Genomic DNA, 25,754 nt, shown 5'->3' on the forward strand with positions numbered 1-25,754 from the left:
GTCGCCAACCTTGAGGCTCCACAGAGAAGTGTTCTTACTATCTGTTAAATCCTCCACAGTATTTCCCATCCATCAACTGAATTTGTCACAACAGTTTCATAATGAACCGAAGATTTATTCACTCCTCTCATTACGTAACATAAAATATCTCTAACGTTGTGATTTGTGCTGTTACTTCTTTGTAGAGCAACAATGAACTGATTAGAATTTGGTAGTCTTTTTCTTACTCCTCTGCCATGTTTCGAGAGTATTGCTCCATTCTGCTTTTGATTGGGAAGTTGTTGAGACTCATACACTGTGTCTACTGACTTTACTGAGGTAGAAGACGGTTATGTATAGCCTAGAGTTAGCCTATGAAGGTGAGCATCCAGTCTGCTTTAGTAAATACATTTCTTGAATAGGCTACTGCAATGTAAACCTTTTTCATGAAGGATAGTGAATGACACCATTTTATGTAGCCTAGTAAAGTTAGAAAAAGTATTTTAATATTTGTAAATTTGGTTCAAAAATGATTAAACGATAAATAAATAGAACAAATACAACAGTTACATTTATTCAAAACACATTTCACCAAAACATCTAAAATTGAACTGAAATGAACTCTGAAAATACACAACAGAACTTGCATGTGCCACAGGTCAATGGATTGAAACTATCCTCTGCATAGTAACATCTTAAGCAGCTAAGCATTTGTCATATCCTCATATTGACTGCTCTTTAGTTTTCCATAAAAAATCTTTAAATCCTTAAATGGCTTTCCTTCCTAACATACAATAATGTCTTTTTTCTCACTGATTTTAAAGTGCTGTGACCATAGCAGTTTGGAAAAGCGACCTTGTCTAAGGCACTGGATTAAGACTCCAGCCACTCTGGAGGCATGGGTTGGAACCCCACCACTGCCATCTGACACTGTCAGGTAATTCTGTCAATATGACGATTACACAAGGCTTACATATACTGCCTCTACTTAATTAGTGCAATTGGATTACTAAATCTTGTGTGCAGAAGATAAAGAATAAAGAAGGTATAATAAAGAGATCTAATGGTTTTATCTGGTAATATGTGAATTGAAAAATCTTAAAGAAATTGTTCGGCATTTTGGAAATAAGCTTATTTGAATAGGTTACTTGCAGAGAGTTAGATGAGGACATAAGTACCACTGTATGGCTACAGCCTCAAAATCTGCCAACCACCAACTGTAAAGCTAACTAATTAATGTTTTACCAAATCTTTGATTTTATGGGTACAAAGCCTAAAGAGTAGAAAGGTGTAGCAAAAGTGTGCTGGGCCCATAACCTACAGGTTGCCTAATCTGCTAACTGTTAAAGGAGCTAAGTTTTGCTATAGCTACATAGCCCTCATTAGCATTAAAAGCTGTTTACTTACCAATGTAGAAGAAATGTGAGTTCTGCATCAAACTTTACCTATCTAGGGCTTTCTCAAGCGGTGGAAAGCAACGCCAATGTTAACTATTGCCTCTATCACATCTTTTCTCCTACTGAAGTTAGCATGCTAACTAGCTAGCCCCAGCCTATATCAGTCTGTCCTGTCTCTTTCCCATAGCGACTCACTGTAGCCTCCAGTCTGTCCTGAAGACGTAGCGCTGCGCTGCTCAGAGGACGCATTATAACCTCTTGTATTATAAAGACAACGACATAGCTGAAGCTCTTGTCGAGTGACAATCACCACCACCTGCTCCTGGCAAGAAACCACGTTCAGCAGCAGAGGAAACTTACAAATAGCCCCTTTAAAATTTCCACCCACCTAGGCTGTTGGCATCTCTAGCTACAGCCATGTTGTAACTTTAGAGATAAATGTCTTCATCATAGGCTGTTCTTTTTGTGTCCACAGTTTGAAAGAGCTGTGACTTTAGCACTACTTTTTAGCCACCTACCTAATACATGATATCTGTGAGGAGAAAAACAAAGAAAACAATGCAGAAGTGTGTTCTCAAGTTGGGAAAGGGATATGGTTATTCATATGTTTTTGTGTTAATTCATGCATTCCTGTGTGTGTCCATGTGCACTGTGTGTCGTGTGGAGGTGTGTGTATCCGAGTCAACGTTTTCTGTACCTTTAAGCGAGTGTGTGGGTGTAAAGTGTTGTTTATCTCTGATATAACCTCCTGTCTCTCTGTTCCAGTTAAAACAGCTGCAGGTAGGATGATACATTATGCTGCTGCAATCCTTAATTGTTTCCTCTCTTTCCTTCTGTCTCTTCATATTTTTATAAAAGAAATACGTTTCTTTTTATTTTTTGCTCAGTGATTGTCTTTCACTCAGCCAAAATTAAAAGTTGTTTGACAGCCCTGTTTCAGTCCTTATTTACACATTTATATGCTGTAGAGAAATTGTTGTAATGCAACAAACTCTTTAATTTAACCAAACAAAAATCTAGTCTGTGCTCAAAAATTGCATTTGTGTGTTTGCTGTAACAGCCTCTTTATTTATTTGCCCTCTCTAACATCCCAGCTGTCTGCACCCTCAAGTCTGCCTGCATAGTCACTCAATCTGAAACAATATTACGCTGGGCCATAATTGGAGCCATTTGAAAAATTTGTGCAAGTCATTTTTGATTGGCTGTTCTGTCGCCAATAACAACCAAATGTGGTTTTACTAATCTTCTCGAGTCCATGTTTACTGAAGTTCACCAGTTAACACCAGTTATTTCAAAATTACAATGAATCAGTTTTTATCATCACTGTTTTCCATTCATCAAGTCACTACACTTTACTTACTGAATTCTCTAAGCAGCAAACTGGATCATCAAAGTAAAGGCTCGTAATGAACCTCTCAACTGGTATCTCTGTGTGGGTCAGAGAATTGGCAGAGAATCAGTTGCCAGTTCTCTGAACAACTCAGAGACAACCAGTCAACCTGGGTTAAGGACACATCATTCTCCATGGTCAGCCCTCTCATTGAAGGCAGGAAACCTGCAAGCCAAACATGTACAATCCCTCTCTGCTGTCATGCCCCTTTCTGCCTCCTCTGGTCAATGGCTCAACGCCTTACTCACTCAGCCCTATAGCTAAGGGCAAGGCCCCAAAAAGCTTGACTTGCAGCAGTCATACTGCATGTCTCTCTTTGTCTTCCCGGGTCAATGGTGCATCACTTCGAATTAGAATGAAGTGTCAAATCCTAATACATGTGCGCTGGACCGCATTCCCACCAGCCTCCTCCAACCTATATCTCACACCATTGTCCCAGCAATCACATATGTGATAAATGCTTCACTGGTTTCCAACCACATTCAAACAGGCTCAGGTAACACCTCTGCTCAAAAAGCCTTCACTTGGCCCTGTTCAAGTTGAAAAAACTACCGGTCGGGTTCATAACTTCCATTCTTATCTAAGTCTATTAAAAGGGCGGTTTTCCCACAGGTCTCAGAATTCCCCTCATAGACACCCTTGATCCAAATCAGTCGAGCTTTAAGAGCAGCCACTCCACTGAACCAGCTCTGTTGTCTGTGACAGAAGCCCTAACGGAAGTTAGAGCTGCATGTCCATGGGTCTGTCTATATATGTCTAGAATCTTCTTATAGTGGCATAATCATAATAAAAATAGAACCTATTCATGGTCCCCAAAGGATGAACTAGCTTTCATGTTCCCTGACTTTTCTCTTCAGTTAGGTCAACAATTTTGGTAAAATGGCTTAACAATTACTAGATGGATTGTCATGGAATTGGGGATGTACTGTATTTCTATGATACTCCTGGTCTCCTGACTGAGCCACCAAAGCAGTAAGATTTTTGCCTGTTTTTTTCATTTTTTATTTTTTGCTTATCCAGTAAAACATCTCAACATCTACTAGATGGCACAAATGACCATTACAGCCTAACAGGGTCGTTTGCATGGCTGTGGTCTCTTGCTCTTGTTGACTTGTTGGTGACACCAAATTAAAAGTCAGAGGGCCACCAGTCACCAAGTCATTAGTCCTCTGAGGACCAAAATTTGATTTATTCCAAACCATATTTGTATTTCGATATGGACCAAAGGGGTGGACCAACTGACATTGCCTTTCCTAGAGCCACCCTTCTAGCATGACTAAACATGTATATGTACAGGATTTAGGAAGGGTACTGTAGACCTGTTGGTCATTCAGTTTGATGGTAGGGTTTTCAGAGAGTAATAAAGGCTATGGGAAAAGGGAATCTGCCCTCCCTCCGTCATCTCTGATCATAGCCTCCATGCTAATTTTGACACTTTTACCACAACCAGTGCACAAACATGGACTTAGACTAAAGTAAACCCATGCAGGTAACCGGATACTGTGCTCCACTGACCAATAGACTCTGTAGTATCACAAAAACGTGGTTTCAAACTATGCGAGTATTAGATTGCAATCAGAACATTACAATTGTTATTGGACAATTGTGAGCGTAGCATTTAAAAACATCAATTAACTGGAAGGTAGTTGCTGCTATAATCCTGACATAATAAAGGCAACTGGCCACAATATAATCGGTCAATCCATACAGAGGTTACTTATCTTATGTGTCTTTCTTTCTTATAAATCCTTAGTATTATTTCCCTACTCAGCCTTGGCTCTGGTTAATGTGCTCAGTATTTGACCTGCCAGGATAAAGCTGATAGTGCCTGATGTTGAATGAACAGCTTCATTACTGCCAATGATGAAGACTTAGGCTGCGGTGTCACCAGTCATCAGCTTCACATTGCTGCAGATAAACAGTGAAAGGCTACATCTCTATGCAATTTTCATCTATTCACTAAGTAATTAGCAGGATGCTGCATCATGGAAACCTTGTAAAATCTGAAAAAAAATCTAATTAAAGAAAAGACATGGCTTGCCATTGAAAATTCAATTCAAATGTGACCTTGATATTAATATAAAAGATTAATAATGAATTCATGTGCCTTGAAGCATTTTAGAGATGAATATATCATTGTGAAGTGAATCACAAAATCATGGCATAATCACCATAAACACAGAGGGCCATGGACCAAATGATTGATAGCCTTTGTCTCATGCAATTTGTAATGGTAGTGCTCATAATTCTCAACTGCGTAAGATCTAGCTTTGACATAAAATCCTGTTGTTTGTGTTGAGATTTTTCTGACTCTTATTCAGAAAAATTGGCTTGTACCTCAGAAACTAGACTACATAAATGCACAGTTTACAGTTCAAAATCCAGTCAAAAACATTTTACTCACACAATTATTATTGTTCAGAATTTTTCCGTAGTGCAGAAATCAGTTTGACACCGTGGCCACATTTCTTAATTGTTAGCACTATAACATATGAAACATGGAGTTATATATGCCTCAATTGGTGCTGCTTTGGGTGGATGTGGATCTATTCAAAACCACTTGCATCTTTACACGTGCTGTTTCATAAAATTTGCTTTGTACTCAATCTTAACAACACATTAACATTAGTTTTTAGTCTGGGCATATAGTACGGATATTCTGCAAACATTTATCACAATAAGTTTTGGTTCAAATATTCAATGATACTCTTGACTTGGGTATATGTTGTAAAAGGACCTTTGAAGAAAAGTACAGTTGTAACATACAGCTGTTGGCATGCAGCAGCAAGATTTTAATTTTGAACAAAGATGTGAACTGTTTCAGCCTACAGGAAGACAGAGAGGACATCCTGTGCTTTTTTGTCTTTTGAGTTTTCAATGCTTTCAACCCTGTATTCAATAATTTTTTGGTCAGTGCAACAAGCTGTAAATACTACTATGATGTATTATCAGCTTTTAAATTGATATGGTGAACACGTTTGCAAACGGTTGCTTGTTTCCATATGATATAAGGGGCAACATTAGCATTCATTTGGAGTTGTCTTTCTGGCCAGTGTTTACTTTCCTTTAAGCTCTGTTTTGGTCTCTACCAACTCCTATGGGAAATTTCAAGCTCTTTAGTTACTAAAGGCTCAACTACGTACAATAATCTGCTGTTTGATACACCAACTATGCTACCTGCTGAGGACTAGAGGTTTTTAGCTGACCACAGCTCCCTGCTGCTGCTGGTAGTTGCAGTTAAAGTTGCGGGCCAGAGAACCAAAACAATGAGCCAAACATCCTAAAACAAACTGCTGAGTAGGGAAACAATTTTTCTGTGAGTTCCTCACCTCAACTGACACTCTTCATACAACAGGTAGTCATTTCACCTATTGTTGATGAAAAAACATTGATTAGTGCAGCTGTAAGAAAATATAGTATATGGCAACAATAGGGACTAGGCTATTTATAATGTGAATTCTAAGCCATATTTGACTTTGAATATTTAAGGAATCAAATAAATTTTGGTTTAGCATCACATTCATTTTTTTTCTGTTTAGCACCTGTTAAGCACCTTTGTTTAGACTTTTTTTCAGCACAAAGTCTAAGCATTTTGTCAATTTTATAAAGTATAAAGCTGCACCCAACTACAACTAAGATGACACAAAAACCCATAAAAATGTGCAAATCTTTAGAGATGATCACTCAAAATATTATTAAAGATCAGTTCAATATAATGGTATATGGTTATATAAAATATTGTTTTCCACTATTTATACACATACAGTAAATACAGAAGAAGAAAATGTAAGAAATGTAACTATAATCCAGTCTATTTATGTGTAAAGTGATGTTATGTACTTGTTTTTGTGCCTCTTTAATTGAAAGTCTTTGTGTGCCTGTAAATCACAGAATTACATAGGTAGACAGATATTAATGATTTGTTGTGGTGTGCAGACACAAATGAGACGCTGTGTGAAAGCCAAACAGTATTCACAGTCTCTGTGCATGATATAGAAGGCAACAGGCAACATTTCATCAGGATTCTTTTTTAAATGACCATCAAAAAGTGAAGCATGTTTAAACTGATTAAGATTATGAAGTGTACGTTTTAGATCGGCTTTGTATGAAAAGTGCCTAGAGATAACTTCTGTTATGATTCGGCGCTATGCAAATCAAACTGAATTGTGCTGAACTGTGCTCGTGTCCTCATTTTTGATTCATTTGCTTCACAATAAATTTGTGAATTTGGTAGACTGATAAATGTTTAGCATATCACCTTAAAGGTCCAATATTGTAGAAAGTGTGATTTAAATTTGTTGTTTGATTATAAAGCAGGTCTAGGTTCTATATTAATACTGTGCAAGTATCAAAGTGCTGTGTCCACAGAGAAATACACACAGCTTGTATTCAGAAACTGAGCATTAAGATGAGCCGTCAGGACTTTTGTATCTGATGTGATGTCACAGCTAAGCAGTCACTGCTCTCAGCCATGCCCCAAGCCCCACCCACCTGGACCCACCATCCAACCTTGCAGGATTTGGTTTCTCTGAGTGTTTACCTGAAATCTGTTATATTTTTACTTGATCACTCGGAAAACTGTCAGCGAGAGCAGGCTCTGAGCCTCTCTTCTGATTGGTTCACTGACATGTTGTTACTAGAGCTCCAGAGAGAAGCCTGAGAGAGGAGATGTAAAACTACACTGAGATGGTTTTTGGTTCTTAAAACCACAAATATATCTTCTCTTGGATATAAAAACTTCAAGTAAAAATGTAAAATATAGGACCTTTAAAAGTTGCTCAGCATTTTAATTGGACAGACAATGTTGTTTTCCTTTTAAATGTAATCAACGTTGATAGTATAATGTAAAATTGTTGTACGTGCATACGTGTACCGTATCCCTGTGGGAGGGTAGGTAGATGAATGTAGGGTTTATCAATCCATCATAAACATGTGGTTGAACGAGAACAATCACAGCTCCAGAGGGTTAATTAGTTTTCTCCGCTCCACTACAACTACAAAGATCATCCATACTCACTCTCAGCTTGCAACTACATCACATCTGTGATTCACTTAAAGGCATCAGTCTCACTAACTGATCACACTGTGGTGCCAAATTATGTTCTTTTGTACTGTTGAGCAACAATAGAGGGATGACTATTAAAAGAAATCATGTCTTTTTTTTTTTTTTTTTTTGTTACATATTATATACAGTATAAATACCTTGATGGATTTGGTTGGTAAAATAACAGCATGTCACTGTGTGTTGATGGGAACAGATTGCGTCTCGGAGCTGCAGAGCACTGGAGCAACTAACTGTGTCTCTAAAAGCTTTCCAGCATCTCTGTCAAAGCAGCTAATTAACAAGACAGAAAATAGTGTCTGCTGTACAGAGAAGAGGAGAGAGAAGATGTTATATAGAGGGAGAACATGATCCAGCTAATGTTATAGTATTGATTGGAGGGATTGATTTGAATGCTGCACTCATTAATTATAGATGTCACCACCCGCAAGTGCTTGTTTAAACATGGATTGCACATATGGTGCCTATACAAAGACGTATGGACATAGCACATCGATCTAAACTATTTACATATATTTACAGTTAATTAGGCTGCCATCACATTGGTCACAGCAACATTTTATTTGGCATGTTAATTAATGAAATCTAGGAAAACAGCTACACCACTACAGCTGAAACAACTGGGACAGGAAACATGACAATCAGACATTATCTACTTTACGTAAAACAAAAAGTAAGTGCATCTGAAGTGTTGGTAATAATCCTTTATTTCACAAGGATCTGTGTGTGCACACCTACAGTAAACGTTTTGTGTCAAGTTCAACTTTGGTGAACTTTTACATGCAAATTTGTGCCACTCACAAAAAGCAAAATGTCTCGACAGTGTTTATGTTTACGTCCTGGACTAAGGGAGCTGTGGCACAACATGAAAAGAGAATTTTTCCCATTTTTCCAGCTCCCAGAAGAGACCTGCAACTACAGATTTCAGCCGTTTTTTTTTTTTTATTACTCCCAGTTTTCGTGCACAGGGGACAAGCTTCAGGTTGGGTCCAGCAAAATAACAAAATGACATAAAAACAAAATCATACCCAAAATGAATTTACCAAAATTGAAGCAAACAAAGATATAAATTCTTACCTCTTCTTCTAACTAAATAACAGGGGAAAAACAAAACAACAAGCCCCAGCCCAGCAAAATTAGTGGGCTGCTCAGGATATATATATATATATATACATACATGATACCATTTAAAACTGAATCCCCAAGTTGGACTGAGTCTACTCAATCACCAGTATCACTGACTTGATAAGTATCACCTTCAGGCATCACTTCACTGGTTACTGCAAGCAAAATCATTAGCTTAGCCATGATTTGAAGTGTTAACCCTGGTTAAAAACTCACTTAAAATCAAATCCACATAAAAAGTTCATTCTGGAACAAAACAGTTTGAACCAGCAACAGACTGAGAACCAAAGACAGAACTGAAGACCATCAGAAACGTTACCTTGACATTGCAGTGTTATGAATGGTGATCTAGTTGCTTACTACTGTATCTTTAATAGAGCTATTTGTAAGTTTAGCTATTGCCGGTGTTAGCATTAACAGCTGTTTACTTACCAGTCTAGACTTCTACTTAAGTTAAAACGCTAACCAGCTAGCCCCGACCTGGTCAGACTGTCTCATCACTTTCTGATACCAAGTCCCTGTAGTGTCCAGTCTGCTCTAATGAAGTAGCGCTGCCAGGAGGCCGTATTATAACCTCATGTCTTGTAAATGCAACAGTGGCTGAAGCTCTTGTCAAGACTGGTACGTAAACAGGTGTTAATGCCGACGTTGGCAATGTAGCAATAGCAAAACCCCTTTGTACAAACTAACAAGATGGTCAGTGACCATTAATCGGATAATATGAGAATTTTCATCTCTGGATAGAAGAGAAAAAAAGAAGGATTTTGGTAGATAACCTTTTGGAGACTGGGAGGGTGATTTTTTTTACTGCCACATCTACAGGTTGTGTGATTCTCACATGTTCAGATATTGTGTGGTGTATCACACTGAAACACACTGCAGTAACTACGGATATGATGTACACTCACTCCCACTTTGTAGGGACTCCAAGGCAATTGGTCTCATACTGCCTGAATGTTTTGTTTCTTGGTTTTTGTTGGGATATAATACCATCTGGTCTCTCCCCCCCCCCCCATATGATTCATGAAATGGCCAAATAGCCACAGCAGCACAGCAGTTTGACGGATTGAGAGACTTGTTGGTGCAGATTTTAGCGAGAAGAAAATCAGCTGTCAGTAGGGACCAAATAGGTGCATGGCTGGTGGGCTTTTTATCTGTATTAGCTTCCCACACTCTATTAAAATGATGCAACATGAAAGTATTTTAGCAATAGTAATGTTGGTTGGTCAACCGTTTTGTACCCCAGTTCGCTCTTGGGTGATCAGGGGGCAAATTTTTCTTGCCCGTTGGTGATTGCACTTTGACTTTCCCTAGACCTACAGAGAAAATAAAAAGAAGAGCAGCTGAAGATTGTACTGCACTGGCCGTATCATCTGAGCATTTTAAACTAAAAAACACCTTAGAAAAGGGGTTATAAGAGCTTACATTTATTTTGACCTTGATGTGCTTGAGACTAAAACATAACTTCTCTAGACATGTATACACACACAAACCCACCTGTGTCTGGACTTCTGTCAAAGTAATCAACAAGTTGTTTCCAGCAATACTAATTGATGATACATTTTTCAATAAAACCTTTAAAAACTTTTCCTTGATTCAATTGAATCAAATGTTAATATTGACATTTAGCTCAGAGAATTGAAGTAATATACTGTAGGTGAAACAAAACCATGGCCATCAACAGCTATTTAATGGTATGCTGTACTTTACTTTTCAGAATATAATTAGGAAATGTTTTTTCTGACACTTAGTGTATAAAGAGTCCTTGTGGTTAGGTAATACAGACTACAGAGCTTTACAGATAAAACTTAATGGTTTTATTCAAATCAAACTGGCTGTATTTTGGGTTGATATTATTCGATTTATCTTTAAATCCACCCAACTTTAACCTAGAAGAGTGAGCATATCCATCATATCAGAGGTAGATGACAGTGCTTTCTAATATTTTCTATTTCTGAACAGAAGGACAATATTGTATGAGCAAACAACTGAAGTAGTATAAACGTTACACACAGGAAAATGCAATATGCCACATTATGAAAACAGCTGTCATCGCTTCAAACATGCTTGATGCTCCTTTGGCAAAACTTTAGGAAGTCATCAGCACCTTATTACTCCCAATCTTTAGGCTGCACAAGACAGATGGAAGACAGAAAATGCAATTTATTGCTGTTATTATTGCATTTATGTTGCAGACAAAGTTTTTCTTTTCCTCAAAGTGACAATTATGGACTCATTAACAGAGCAAAGATGCCTCCAGCTGTTGTGATAGCTTCCACTTTTGTTTGGATTTCACACAGTGATGTACTGATGGCATATTATTAACTTCTGCATTAATCTGCTGCATTAATCAGCAAGGCTATTAAAGTGCCCGTACATATCAAGGCGCTGCTTTTTAGCATTAACTTCTGATATCACATTCATGTGTAATTTTTTCCGGTCAAAATATATCTGACATGTATGTTTCACAATTCAGATGTTGGTTTGGTAATAAAGCTTATACATATATAAACTTTATTTGAATTTTAACTCTGTATATTTCTATTTATCTTAACACCAATGCAAATGAGGGAAACCTCAATGATCTTCGAAGTTTAAATACATAAATGAAAAAATAAAATTTTGCAAATTGATTCCCTTTTGTCTCAGACTTATCCTGCTTAAACTCCATATATGGAGTTATCAGACAATTTAAAAACAATTGATCAATAAATAGTAATGTTAGTGTAGATCATTTGGTCAAATGTTTGTTCCGTTTGTCCATTGTGAGCCACCGTATTTGTAGCTTGTTACTTGCCAGCCAATCAGCACACTTTGCATGCAGTTTGTTACTAGTTTTATGGAGCTGACATCATGAGAAAAGAGACATTATTACACAGAAAATGTGAAGGATGACACAGTAAAGTCCAAGACTTATTTCCATTTTGTCTTTTCCAAAAAACATTTTTTCCCCCATTTTAACAGTTTATGTATCATTTCGCCAAATGATATGTATGTGAATTCTTTATACATAATAAAGGCATTTGAACTCCGGTGTAATTATGGGAAGTTATAACATGTCTTCTCTGTCAACCTCCATCCTTCACAATCAATAAAACATGGAAATGAGAGTTTAATGATTTTCATGTTTTAATGATTTTGTGGTGCAGGGAGGCAGTGATTAGCCACTTCTGTCCAATTACAATGTTCTTGTCCATATCTGACTTGAAAAAATAATAGATACATATTAGATACGTATAAAATTAAATAGATATATTCATCTGTCGGTCATCTCACATTTACATATCTCAAACACATCACTTGATAAATAACCTATAAATAATGTAGCATTAGCATATCTCACAACACGAGATCACTATAACGAGATATAGAGTTGAAGTAACATCTCCCTGGCTGTGTCAACAAATACTGTTTAGTGTTCAACTATTATATTGGTTTGCATTAAATAGCTGTTCCTGTGCAAACACCATACATATCCATTACTTTTTTCTTTTATCTTTATTTCAAAGACAACAAAAAAGAGCATTTGAAAGCTAAACATGAACTCATTAAAGGGTACTGTATGTAGACTCATCTCTTCAGTAATAATGAGACAAAGAAAACAAGAGTGGTTGTGTAACCATGGAAACTCTACTAATAGTGTGTATGTGTCTGTTTACACATGTTGTGGCTGGGCCCACTAAAACAAACATAGACAATAAAACCTGATTTTATTCATCTTGATTTGAGTTCAGCAGCGCCAGTATGTGAAGGTTGTTAGTGAATGTCATAGTGGTCTGTGGTTTCATTATTTTCAATGTATAAATGCATATAGTGGATGTGTGGAAAAGGAAGATAGTGACATAATCAATCCATTGTTAAATAATCCTACCAAAGGCTGCACACATTATGGGGAATAAAGTCTCTCAATAAAAGTGGTGAGTATGCAAAACACTGTTCCCCTTTTAATGGATTATTAATATCATTCTTGTGTTTGAGGTAGCTTTGACCTTCACATTGATCAAATTTTGTTTGACAGACTTAATTACAGTTTGCCCTCGCCGCCAGACTAGTTTTCATTTTGCCAGCTATTTTTAGATTTAGTTGTAGTTTAGCAAACATTGTGAAGAGTTTGTCATAGGTAAAAAAAAAACAAACAAAAAAAACATATACTTGATCAAAGTTTGCATTAATATTTGAGGTGCTGAGAATGAACTGAGACAAGTGTGAATTTGATGTGAATAGTCAGTGTAAAACACTGTCATCCTTGTGTTTGCTTCCATCTTCCTCATTGTGTGAGGTCCCATGAATCCCACTGTTGTATATATATGTATATATATATATATATATATATGTATGTATGTATGTATATATATATGTATGTATATATATATATATATGAAAATATATATTACACTGATATTTCAAGTTTTATATTTTACATTTGTTTGCCAGTCACAGAAAAAGAAATGTAATGTGTGTTCTCCTAAAAAGTCATGTTACATACATGTTATTTATGATTCCCTGTTAGATCTCATATGAACTAGTATTAATCTCAAATCCAAAACAAATCTATTTGTTTGGGATTTAGGAGGGGAGCTGATGTGTAGAAAGTACTGTCACACAAATCACATACATTCCATGGAGCAGATGAAAATCTGTTGTATTTATACGTTTTACAGTTAAAATCTCCGAGTCCCCAAATGTATCATTTTCTGAAACATGTCCTCAGTTCAAAATCACTTTTAATAAGCAATTCTCATACAATTAGGAGAAAGTAAAAGGTCTCAATATTAATCAAAATATTTAAAAATACTATATGGTTAAAAGAAGAACATGAAATTTAACTTTAGTGTATATTTACTTGATTTCTCATCACAACCCAATCTTTATCTGTCATAACCTATTGTGCAATGTAATACTTTGATGCTGCTAAGGATTTATGGACTGTAAGTCCAAAACACAATCAACATTTAGCCTTTAGTTCAGCCTTGACAATTGACACATTGGGCCATCTGAACACAATGCTCACATTTTAAATTTACATACTAAACATACATACATTAATAATAAATCTGTGGACAATCTAGATGGTGAAAAGGAGGAAGTAAGTGAGAAAATGTTTGAATAATAACAGGTGAATGTATTTATTTAAAATGTGTTGTTTTCAGGGCCCACTCTCATTGCCACAGCGCCTGATACAAAGCAGAAATGATCAGCGTGTTTAAGAGCTGCATATCAGAAATCTGTGCAATCTGTGTGGGAGAGGAAATGAACAAAAGACATTAGATTTTGTGTGTGTGTGTGTGTGTGTGTCAGAAGTGAACAGCAGATTTAAGCACGGACTCAGTCATCTTGGGAGAGATCTCATGATTAAAAAGAGAAAAGCTTCTTTGGGAAGGCAAAGCTGTTGTGGTTGTGTGTGTGTGTGTGTGTGTGCGTGTGCGTGTGTGTGTGTGTGTGGTGTGTTAACCTGAGCATTTGATGACTGTGTTTCATTTCAGGATGCCATTACAGTCATCCCTTTGGAGGATGTTGACAAAACTTACAATGTCCTTATTAACCTTAGTAGATGGACAAAAACACACACACACAAACACACGCTGTATATTCCAATACACTTTCTTTATTGTCTTTGGAATATTTATCTTACTCTCAACTCATATTTTTTTTTATGTCTAAATAAAAGTCTCTTAACAGCTAAGGCAAAACCCTGTAGAACACTGTGTTCCATCACATATAGATATACAACTAACACCATTCATTGCAACATATAAGGTAACACCTTTAATATCACATTTGTTCAGATAGCTTATGTCTGTGAAATGCTTGACACTGAGACTTCAGAAAGCTGTTAGCAGGATTTTAATCACAGGATGCCCTGGAAAGTCTGACAAATGAAATCAAAATGTTGCGTCATCCCAAGTGCTGGAGTCCATGGATGCATCCCATATGTTTTTTGCTCTCTGCTAAGTAGTGATGGGTCGGTCACGAACGAGAGCCGGATTAGAGCCGGCTCTTTGAAGTGAATGACAGGAGCCGGCTCGCGACCGAGAGAGCCGGCTCCTGATCGAGAGCGATATTTTTTTTTATTTTTTATTTTTTAAATTGTCTTTTAAAGCCGCATTGATCAACATGTGTGGCTGTGGCAACATCTGTGTGACTACACTGAGCAGGAGGGGGGAGGGGAGGGGAGGAGTTACAGACACTCGCATTTTGTGTTTTGTTTTTCACTGTACATGGTTGCACATTTTAATTTATATTTTGTTGAGTGATGTTTAGTTGATTTTGTGTTTTTTCTTTTTTATTTAAAATGTATTTATGTATATGTTATGTTCCGTTTATTAATACAGCCATATACATACTATACATATGTTATATTTTATGTTTTTTTACATTAGTTATTCATTTTACACATAATTTGGTAATAAATTAATTTAAGTAACAAAAAATCTGAGGAGCCACTTGGGAGCCGAAAGAGCCGGCTCTTTTGGTTCGGCTCACTGAAAAGAGCTGGCTCTTTTGGTTCGGCTCACTGAAAAGAGCTGGCTCTTTCGGACAGTAGACAGTAGCAGCGTGCACAACTCAAAGGACTGCCAGCACTCAGATAAACTATCTTCTTGTATAGTGTTGGGCAAAGAACAAACGCATTTCAGCTAAAAGCCATCATCAGCGTAAACAACTGTAGTGGATGTGACAATTTATATAGATAGGTGAGGTTTAAACTCCAAGAGAATCATGATTGCATTGCATGACAAACTGAGAGCCCAAAAGGTTTAAATTAAGAATTGTTGAGTTGTTTCTTATAATCCTTCTAAGGTGGTCAATGTTATATCAGTATCCCTCATGTACATTTTGTAGAAGTGAAACTAGGTCAAGTTTCTTGAGGTTATCAGACACTTGCAGTGCCATCCTGACACCTTTCCCCAGGTGAATTCACACAATCCTCACCTTGATTCATGGGACTTTCACATGATTTAAATAACTCATGTGTGACCTCACCGACTTCACACGACATTTAAGTGTATGTGTGTGGCTCTGAAACGTAGATGCCCGGGATGACATCCTGTCGGGCAGGATGAGGATAATAGATAATTGGATAAACATCTACTGGACAATTTTCATGTAATATGGATAGATTATTTATGTTGCTTTATATGGGGTTCCATTTGTGCCAAAAAATATGTCCAATATGTCCATATGTACACTGCCTATATCAACTGAACATGTGACAAAACATTGGTCTATGTCTTTACTTAAGCTGTGGCAAAACTTCAATCAATTAATCTGATCATCTGTGTTGATTGTTCACCTGAAAACATCTGTCGTTGAACTTCAAACTGTACATTTGTTGTACTACCTGTCATTTGATTGTGTTGTTGTATATGATATATGAATTATGTTTTTTTTTTCATTTTGGTTCAGCCATCATGGTCTACTACAGCTACAAATGCCGTAGACCATATCCTCCCACGGGGTGTGGCCCATGAATTGGGATACAGCGATAGACAGTGCGCATGTGGACATATTTCATTTTCAAATGGAACCCTATTGATTTATAAAGACAGTTTAAACAAGAGGGAAAAAGCTGCATGGATCATCTGGGTAAAATTGAACCTGTTTTCTTGGTTTTTCTGCTTCCTGGAGTGCAGACAAATTCTATCCAAGCAAGAGAGTTGATTACTCACCTGGGATTTCTATTGTTGCTCTGACAGCTGCTGACACTGAACATACACAACATGATACAGTACACTGTGTCAGTCATTCTTAACCTTCTTTGCTTGTGACCACTAAAGATGAGACGTGAAGTGAAAATATCCAAGAAAAGAGCAAAAATGAAAGAAGAGTCAGTCAAGACGAGCAGCACCAGAGTGAGAACCCATGTCTTTAGCCTTTTCTACCACTTATAGATCCCTGAGCACCAATCTATGGACATTTCCAAGGCTGCAAAATTATAATCACAAGCACTCTAAATTTACACCCACATTATGAGACAGTAAGAAATGTTGGCAACTTAACACCTTGGCAAGTAACACTGCTTTCAAAGCCTATGTTAAACACTGTGGGAATGTTCCGGGGTAAAACAAAAAGATTTCATTTCCGGTTGGGAGACAGTCACATTTATTGGTACCCAGCAAAACCCAACATGCCCATTTAAAAAAACCTGAGGTTTAGACAACAAGGAAAGCCAACTTTTCTCTGTTTTAAATGATTAAATCCACTCATCTGTACAGCTTTTGTTCACCAGACCTTTAAGTCTGGACTGAAGAACAAACGCAGACTTTCAATCACCTTTATTGTACAGTGATGACCAGAAGGACCTTTAATCATCTTTAATGTCAGGAGTGACAGTCTTAAGTGTGTTTAATCATCTTTAGTCTGGGATCCAGACTAAGGGACAGTATGAAAGCTCTTCTATATCTGTCCACCTCAAGTCGAGACGGAGGCTTTGGCAAGGGCTCTCCATCACCTCCAAAATGTACAAAAGGCTAATTTAGATCCCAGCAAAATGTGTTGTGTGACATTTTAAGATTCAGACACGTCGTGTTTTGATGCTACAGAAAAAAAGGGCAGCACATGGTGGTGAATTTAAAGGTGAGAGGATTTTCTGTTTAAAGAGAATGATTTGTGAATAGAAAGGAGAAAGAAGGGCTCAGCGGTACATGTCATTATGAAACTGTCAGATGAGGGAAGCTGATTAGGAAATGCATTTACCTCAAAATGTCTGCCTTCTGTTGTGGCAGGATTTGCCTCCCAAGAACAAAAACAGTAATAGACATTAAAGGACGTGTCCAAAAACATATACAGTGTAACGTTCAAGTGACCAAGCAGCAGCAGCCGTAGTAATTATGAGAACAAAATAGAAAGTCAAGTAAATGGAATGCACTTAGCGCTTTCTAGTCTCATCAACCACTCACAGCGCCTTTACGATGGAAGCTACATTCACACACACAGTCATAGAGTGCTTTTTCCTACGTATAATGCTTTTCAACCATACGTACACATTCACACACTGATGATACATTGACATACTCGACACTTCGAAAAGCAGACCAGAGGAGCTAAGAATTATACCACTGAACTTTTGACCCGCTCCGCCTCTGCAGCCACAGCTGCCCCAGGTGATCCATCCATGCGTCAATTAGCTATACCACTTATCCTTATAGTGGCCTGGAGCTGATCCCAGCTAACATTGGGCAAGGGCGGGGCACGACCTGGGCAGTTTGCCAGTCTGCCGCAGGGCTGACATATAGAGAAACAACCAGTCATGCTCACATTCACACCTGTGGAATCACCAGTTAACCTAATGTGCATGTCTTTGGACTGTGGGAGGAAGCTGGAGTACCAGGAGGGAAGCAACACAGGCACAGGGAGAACATGCAAACAGAACCACACAGAAAGGCGCCAGGCCCCGGGTTCGAACCCAGAACCACTCCATTAGATGTTATAGAGAAACAATGTGCACACTGTGGAGAGGTCAAGGTGGAAGAATCAGGCAACAAAACATTGGACTTAAACACCGGTGACCATTGTTAATGTCCTGTTTTCTATCACAAGTCAACACCATTTTCTTTTTAATTGTGACCATGACAAAGTAGGTCCTCTAACCTTAGCATGGTACACATTTTAACCCAAACCACAGTGTTTTGCTAACCTAAACGAAGTACTACACCATAGTCTTTCCATAAACCTATTTAAGTTTTTGGAGACACTCACAAATGATAAGGTCCTGCTGATGTAAGAATCAGATCAGAAAATGCTTCTTTTTCATTGATGAGAATCCAAAATCTTAGCAGTTGCTTATTTTCTCACTCAGCAGGCACACAGCGACTAGCATTCACTTAAAGTTGTGTGAGGCCATCTGACACATATAGGTCAAATATGCACTCCCCCCTTTTAGCTCTCTTTTTGTCTCCACCATCTCTTGAAGGAAATATCTGGGTCTTTAGCTGCTAAATGCTTCACAATGTTCATAAGCTTGCTACTAACTTTGTCTTTTGGTGCTGGAAGGGTAGCGTATAATAGATTTATCCTTTTTTCTCTGAAAAGAGCAGCCTGCTACTGCTGGAAAAAAAAGTTTTTATCACTTCTATTCTTCTACTGAAGTTAGCATGCTAACCAGCTAGCCCCGGCCCGGATGGTATTATAACTTCTTGTCTTGTAAACACAACAATGGGCGAAAGCTCTGGTGAGTAGACAGCTGTTCATGCTAACGTTGGCTATGTAGCTATAGCAAAGCAAGCTCCTTCAAAAGCAGGTGAGACGAAATCATAGATATTCACAATATAACATTCAATACTCGAACCACTGCCAGATTTAGTCCTCAGTCACTGACAACTGACTTTGTGTAGGAGAACAAAATGCAACTGAGCTATTTCAGATTTACTTTGAAGTTATTTGTGTGGTTTATGTCTAAAAGCTCCTTTTTTCTTAACTCTGTCTATGACATCAGTAAACAAATTTCTTCTGGTGTCGTGGGTGGAGGTGATTCAAATGTTCAGCTATGAACACATAATTTCTTGGCACTGAGGTGACCAAACCAAAACAGAAATTGTATTAGGCTTAAAAGACGGGTATATTTGTACCATTAATATTATTGCCTCGTGACTTCGTTTTTCTTGGACAAACAGATTGTCCCCATGGAATTCACACCACCACAGAGAACAGCTCCCCAGGGAATAAGCCGGCAGTTTAACATTTTGTGGTGCTACTCTGTCCCTCTACTGCTGCCATAGTGTGAGCATGTCAGAAAGGCCCTGACGTCATGTGCAGCCTTCTTCTTTACAACTGATTTCATGCACACAGCCTCTCTGAGCTTTTTCTTGCCTCCTCACATTCTTACACACACACACACAGACAATGTGTTATAGTGCGATGGTGTCAGGATCTGGTTGTATGCTTGTCAGCTTTGCATGCTGCTCTTCTTTTTCATCAAGCACTTAATGTACAGACATGTGAGAAGGGTAGTGAAAGTAAAAATCCAACCTATCTTTATATTTAAGTGTCTGCAGCACCAAAATGAATGAATCGAGGAGGGGGAAAAAAAAAAAAAATCAGAAAAGTAAAATCCATTTGGTGTCTTTTCATTGATGTAGAGCAGGTCATTCTATTATCTTCTCTTATCACACTGTGGGATTGCAGGACACCTATTTCTGATGTCAGCTGAAAACTCTTTATTTCCACCTCAGCTGGTCTCAATTCACTTTTGACTGACTTTCAGTCGGCGCAGCTGAAAATGTCAAAAGAAACTACATTTCACACAATAATGATGGAACTTTCACTCTCAGCCACTTCTTGCACTTTTTTTTTTTTTTTTTTTTTTTGGTGGAGCTGACAGAACCTAAAAAAGTTTAGTGATTTAAAGAAAAAGAATCTGATGAACACACTGACTTTGAAGTAAATTGGTTGGGCAAGACCAGAGCTTGTGAAACAGAGTAAAATGTTTTTAAATTCGTAACCGCAGTAAGTTCTCTTAAATCTACTCAGTGTTTTTCTGTGGTTTCCAGGGTTCTGGTTAATGAGGTTTACAAAAGATACAGAATACACCTGTCATATGTCAAAATATATAATTTTTTTTCTCATGTGTTCTCAACATCACATAAAGACATACAGTGTAGATTTGAATTCTGTATTTTACTTGCTGATGAACAGCTTGTTTGTATAGTATAGACAGTACCACAAAAGTTTCGGCTCAGTTTCTCATTATGGGAAGAAAAAAAAAAAAAAACACCATGAAACTCATCACATCACATGGGCTGTTGTACTGTAAGATACAGGTAGGTACAGCTATTCTCCTTTGAGCTGCGTTTTAAGTCCATATTTGTTCACAGTTCGGCAAATTAGCACAAAAATGTTGATTGAGTATAATCACTCAAATTCCGAATCTTTAAGTGGATTTTTAGGATGTTTAAAAGGTCCCATATCGTATGAAGTGATATTCCCATGTCTGATGATAAAGCATTTGTTACGGTGGCCCTCAGAGCTCACAGCAGAGAGAGAGAGAGAGAGAGAGAGAGTAGAGAATGATATACAGCAAAGGGCCATGGATGGTTTGGACTCAAACCTGGGCCACTGCAATTAGGACTACACCTTCAACGTATGCGCTCCTACCAGGTGACCACCTCCAATCAGACGAGAGGGTCACAGCCTCCTCTCTTCTGATTGGCTCACTGACCTGTTGTTACTAGAGCTCCAGAAAGAAGCCTGAGAGAGGAGATGCAAAACTACATTAAACCAGAAATATATCTTCTTATGGATCAACACTTCAAATAAAAGTATGAAATATGGGACCTTCAAGCACAGTGGAGAAAATGGTTTCCTTAGGAAGTGTTACACTAAATATGTGTTATGTCTGTGTGCTCAGTGGTATGACTTGAAAAAGGAGTTTGATTTTTTTACCCCCCTCCCCCCCGAATGCCTGTCTATTACAGACCACATCCTGTAAATTACCAATGTTTAAAACTCTGCCTGAAACGATGTCTTAAATTACAGAGGAGCATGGTGAATATTTAATCCCCCACATCCTGCCACACTGTTAATCCTGCTCAAATGGGGGTTTTATGCACATTTTCGGAGCTTTGCTGGGAAGATAACAAATCTGATAGCATCTGTCTTGGTTTCTCTGGGCTACATGCAAATCAGACTCAGCCCTCCTCTAGTCCAGAGGCAATTGGAAATACACCTGAAGCTGTTTAGTAAATGACTAATTAAAAAAATGCAGAATAACAAAAATGTATATACTTTAGCAGCTCACATTAGTTAGCTGACAGCTAACAGCTATCCTTAGCTGAACACAAATACATGAATCAATTATATTTATGAACCCCTAGAAAGACAAAAGTCTTTATCATCTTCATGGGCTCTCACTCATGCATCTCCATCACCCACACATATTGCTGAGTGACTGAACTGATCAGGGATCAGAAAAACATTACAACTGCTTGTTGAGCTTTCAGCAGGATGGTGAACTGTGTATAACCAAGGAAAGGTTAATAGACGAAGTGGTTTGAACTTTATTTTCTTGAAACTGAATGAAAATCAAACAGATACGTGGAGATTCAGCACTATCCAAACAACAGGCCACACTGAAAATGAAAAGTATGAACATATGTGAAGATGCAAATCTTATCTCAGCAGAAGATAAAGTAGAGACTTTACAGTCTCTACTTTGCAGTGCTTGGTCTCTGCACAGCAGGACACATGCATACCAACAGTTCACACTTCACACACACATATCCTACATGTAATGCTCTGGGGTAACAGGGCTACACGCTGTGCGATATGATGACAGTCTCAAAAGAAATGGATACTACAAAAGAAAACCAACAACACACACATGCAGCTGCACTGTCACACTTACACTGATGAACACAGCCTCAAACCTGACCATGAAGGATGCATACACACAGGCGCTATCCTGTAAAACAATACATTGTACCTTAAATCTTAGACTATTGAGCGCACCTGAATATAAGCCGCACCAGCTAGATTTTACAAGAAAATACATTTTGTACATATATAGGCCGCACTTGACTATAAGCCACAGGTTTTCATGTTGTAACATGAGATATTTACGTACACAGAAATACAATACACGGAAGATTTTTTTTTAAAGATTTAATTCAAGATGTGCTTTTTTTCAAACTGCCTGTACGTCACCAACACGGCACCAACATGGCATCAACACAGCACCAACACGACAGTAACAAGCCTGGTTAGAAAATAAAACACAGCACCAACACGCAGCACCAACACGACAGTAACATGCCTGGTTATACAAGAATGTTTTCGGGTTCGGGCCATCTGCTTTTATGTCCTCTGAAAGCTTTTGCCGTCTTTTCAGATTGACTCAGTTCTTCCCGCTGCCGCCTCCATCGATTCATTATCAAGCTTACGTGCAGTAGCTTTATTTCCCTCTTTGACGGCAAGATCGATTGCCTTTAACTTAAAAGCCGCATCATATGCATTTCTCCGTGTGTTTTCCATGGCAGTTCAAAATCAAAATCAAAGCTACCGTGTCTTCTTCGGCGCATAATCTTTCCCCACATGTCTGTCTCACTTTTGCGCTTCCCACTAGAGTGCCCCCCAGAGGCCGTTAGAGCGCCCCCCTGGAGGCCTTTGGCCAGTAAAAATCTATAATTTAGCCGCATCGTTGTACAGGCCGCAGGGTTCAAAGCGTGTGAAAAAAGTAGCGGCTTATAGTCCGAGATTTACGGTAAATAATGAGCGGAAAAATAAAGTTGATTGATGTTAATTAATTTGAAAACTTAATATCGAATCAATATTTTTCACATGAACATGAAATGAAATTGCTCTGTGTAAGGTGTGTTTGGTAGTGCCAAAACCACATAGAAGTGCCAGCCAAACCCACTGCTCTACAGATGCTTTTAAGCTCTTTTAAGTTAGATTTTATGTCCTGCAAGTTGAATGTAACTTCAGTCTCAGCTACAGTGCATTCAGAAAGTCTTCAGACCCGTTCACTTTTTCACATTTTGTCATGTTGCAGCCTTCTGCTAAAAATTGTTTAAATGCTTTTAATGAGAGCATAAAGTGGAAGGAACTGCCTGCACAGCTAAGAGACAGGATTGTGTCGAGGCTCAGATCCTACGAAAAATTCCCAAGAGCACAGCGGCCTCCATCACTCTTAAATTGAATAAGTTTGGAACAGCCAGGACTCTTTCTAGAGCTGGCTGTCCAGCCAAATTGAGCAATTGGGGTAAATAGGCCTTGGTAAGAGAGATGACCAAGAACTTGAGGGTTTCTCTGAGTGAAGCCTCTCTTCAGTGAAAAGACACATGAAAGCTACGTCTGCAAAAAAACAAAAAAAAAAAACACCTAAAAGGACTGTGAGAAACACGATTCTCTGGTCTGATGAAACCAAGATTGAACTTTTTGGTCTCAGTTCTAAGTAGCAGGCACCGCTCATCACCTGTCCAATACCATCCCAGCGGTGAAGCATGGTGGTGGCAGCATCAGGCTCAGGGGGTGTTTTTCGACAGCAGGGACAGGGAGACCGGTCAGGATTGAGGGAAAGCTGAACGGAGCAAATTACAGAGAGTACGGAGAGATGAGCTCCTCTGCCCCCTCTCCATCCCCAGATCTCTCAGATCCTCACACCAGCTGCTCCTGTCTGTCCCCTGATCGAGGCTAAGTGTTGCCCTCTGTGGACATTTTTAAGGTTAAACTCAAAACCCACGTTTTCTCAGGCTTTTGAGTGTCCCTAAGGTTTAATTTTGCACTTTTAGCCTGTGCTTTCATTTCAAACGATTCCCTTTCTGTCTTTGCCGACGGGATAGTTAAGTCCTCTCAAATGCTCCCTCCTTGCTTTTGTTTCCTTTTGGCTGTTACCATCTCATGTTATTTCTTTTTATTTCATTGAACAGCACTTTGGTCAACTATAAATAAAACTTGTTTTGAGATCCTTAATGAAAACCTGATCCGGAGCACTCATGACCTCAGACTGGGCCAAAGGTCCACTTTGTCCATTCTGGTGATGTAGTGATGGCTGCCTGTCAGTTCTGCCCTATATTGGCCACCAAAACATTTCATACAGCTTTAAATATCTAGTAAAAATATATGTCTGCTTGTTAATGATTATGTTTCCTGAGCTAGCATAGCTGCACCATTATCCACCGTTTTTTCCCCCACTTATTCCTACCTATGTATCTTCATTTATTTTTTGTGTTGCATGGTGGGACACCTGCATCCATCAACATGAAACTGAAAAATCATGCAATTGTAAAGCCAAGGATGGCAATTTAAAGCACAATTTTGTGTTATTTTTCTGTTGTGTAGTAGTACTTACCCTTAACATGATTAGTATCAGTATACAGTGTGAACAATACTTTCTTTCTTGTCTACTAACTCTTTCCAGGAAACATCAAGTACAGGAAGTTAGGAGATTTAATGAGCAATGGTAGCCACAATGATGGCCGAACCTCCACAGTGTAATGTCATAACCATCTTCTGTTCGAAAAGTGAGCATCTAGTGTTTGATTCACTTTCGACAGAGGTCTACGTGTTGCCCCTGAGCTCCATTACTGACCTGTGTAATATCTGGGCTGCAGCCTGGGTCGGAGGCCTCTGTGGGTGGAAACGATGACAGCAGTGCCATAAGGGTCGACCACGCATGTGTCACGTCAGTTAAGAGATGCTCTGCGTGTATTCTAGAGATGGAGACGAAGCAGGAGGGAAGAAAGTCGTTGAACGAGCGTGAGGGAAGAGAAAAGTTTTCAATATAAAACCATGCAATATGCAACATTTGAATAATTACTACATGTTCTGAATAAACAATCATGCAAATCAAGATTTTCTTTTCTTTTTGTGTCTGTTTCAGATTATTGAAACATTTTCAAAGGTGAGAGTCCCATTCCTTAATGAGAGACTGATGACTCCTTCAACACATCGCTTTATATAGACAGTATGCAAACTGAGTACAACTTACAATAAAGAAAGGAAATAAAAGAATAATGAGCATAATAAGAGCATTTATATAGATTTTCATCATGTTACAATCCTATTCATCATCTTATATACCTGTATACTGCCACTAAATATAGCTAACGCAAGCTATTAACACAACAGGTTACATGATTGGCAACGAACAGCCCATGAGACAAAAAGAATGGCCTAACCTAGTTATTGGCGGAAAGCATGAACACCAATGCAATCGTAGGAACTTTATTAAAGCTGTACTTACAGATTGTGCTTCTATAAGTGATTCCATAAAGAGGATGGATGTAGATGCTTTGACTTCCCCAATCCACAATGTGCTCTCTATCAGGGTGTCAAGGGAAAACAAAATGGCCTCCCACAGGATCCA

Source organism: Seriola dumerili, unplaced genomic scaffold (assembly GCF_002260705.1).
Source record: "Seriola dumerili isolate Sdu_G_001 unplaced genomic scaffold, Sdu_1.0 BDQW01000161.1, whole genome shotgun sequence".
Classification (NCBI taxonomy): domain Eukaryota; kingdom Metazoa; phylum Chordata; class Actinopteri; order Carangiformes; family Carangidae; genus Seriola; species Seriola dumerili.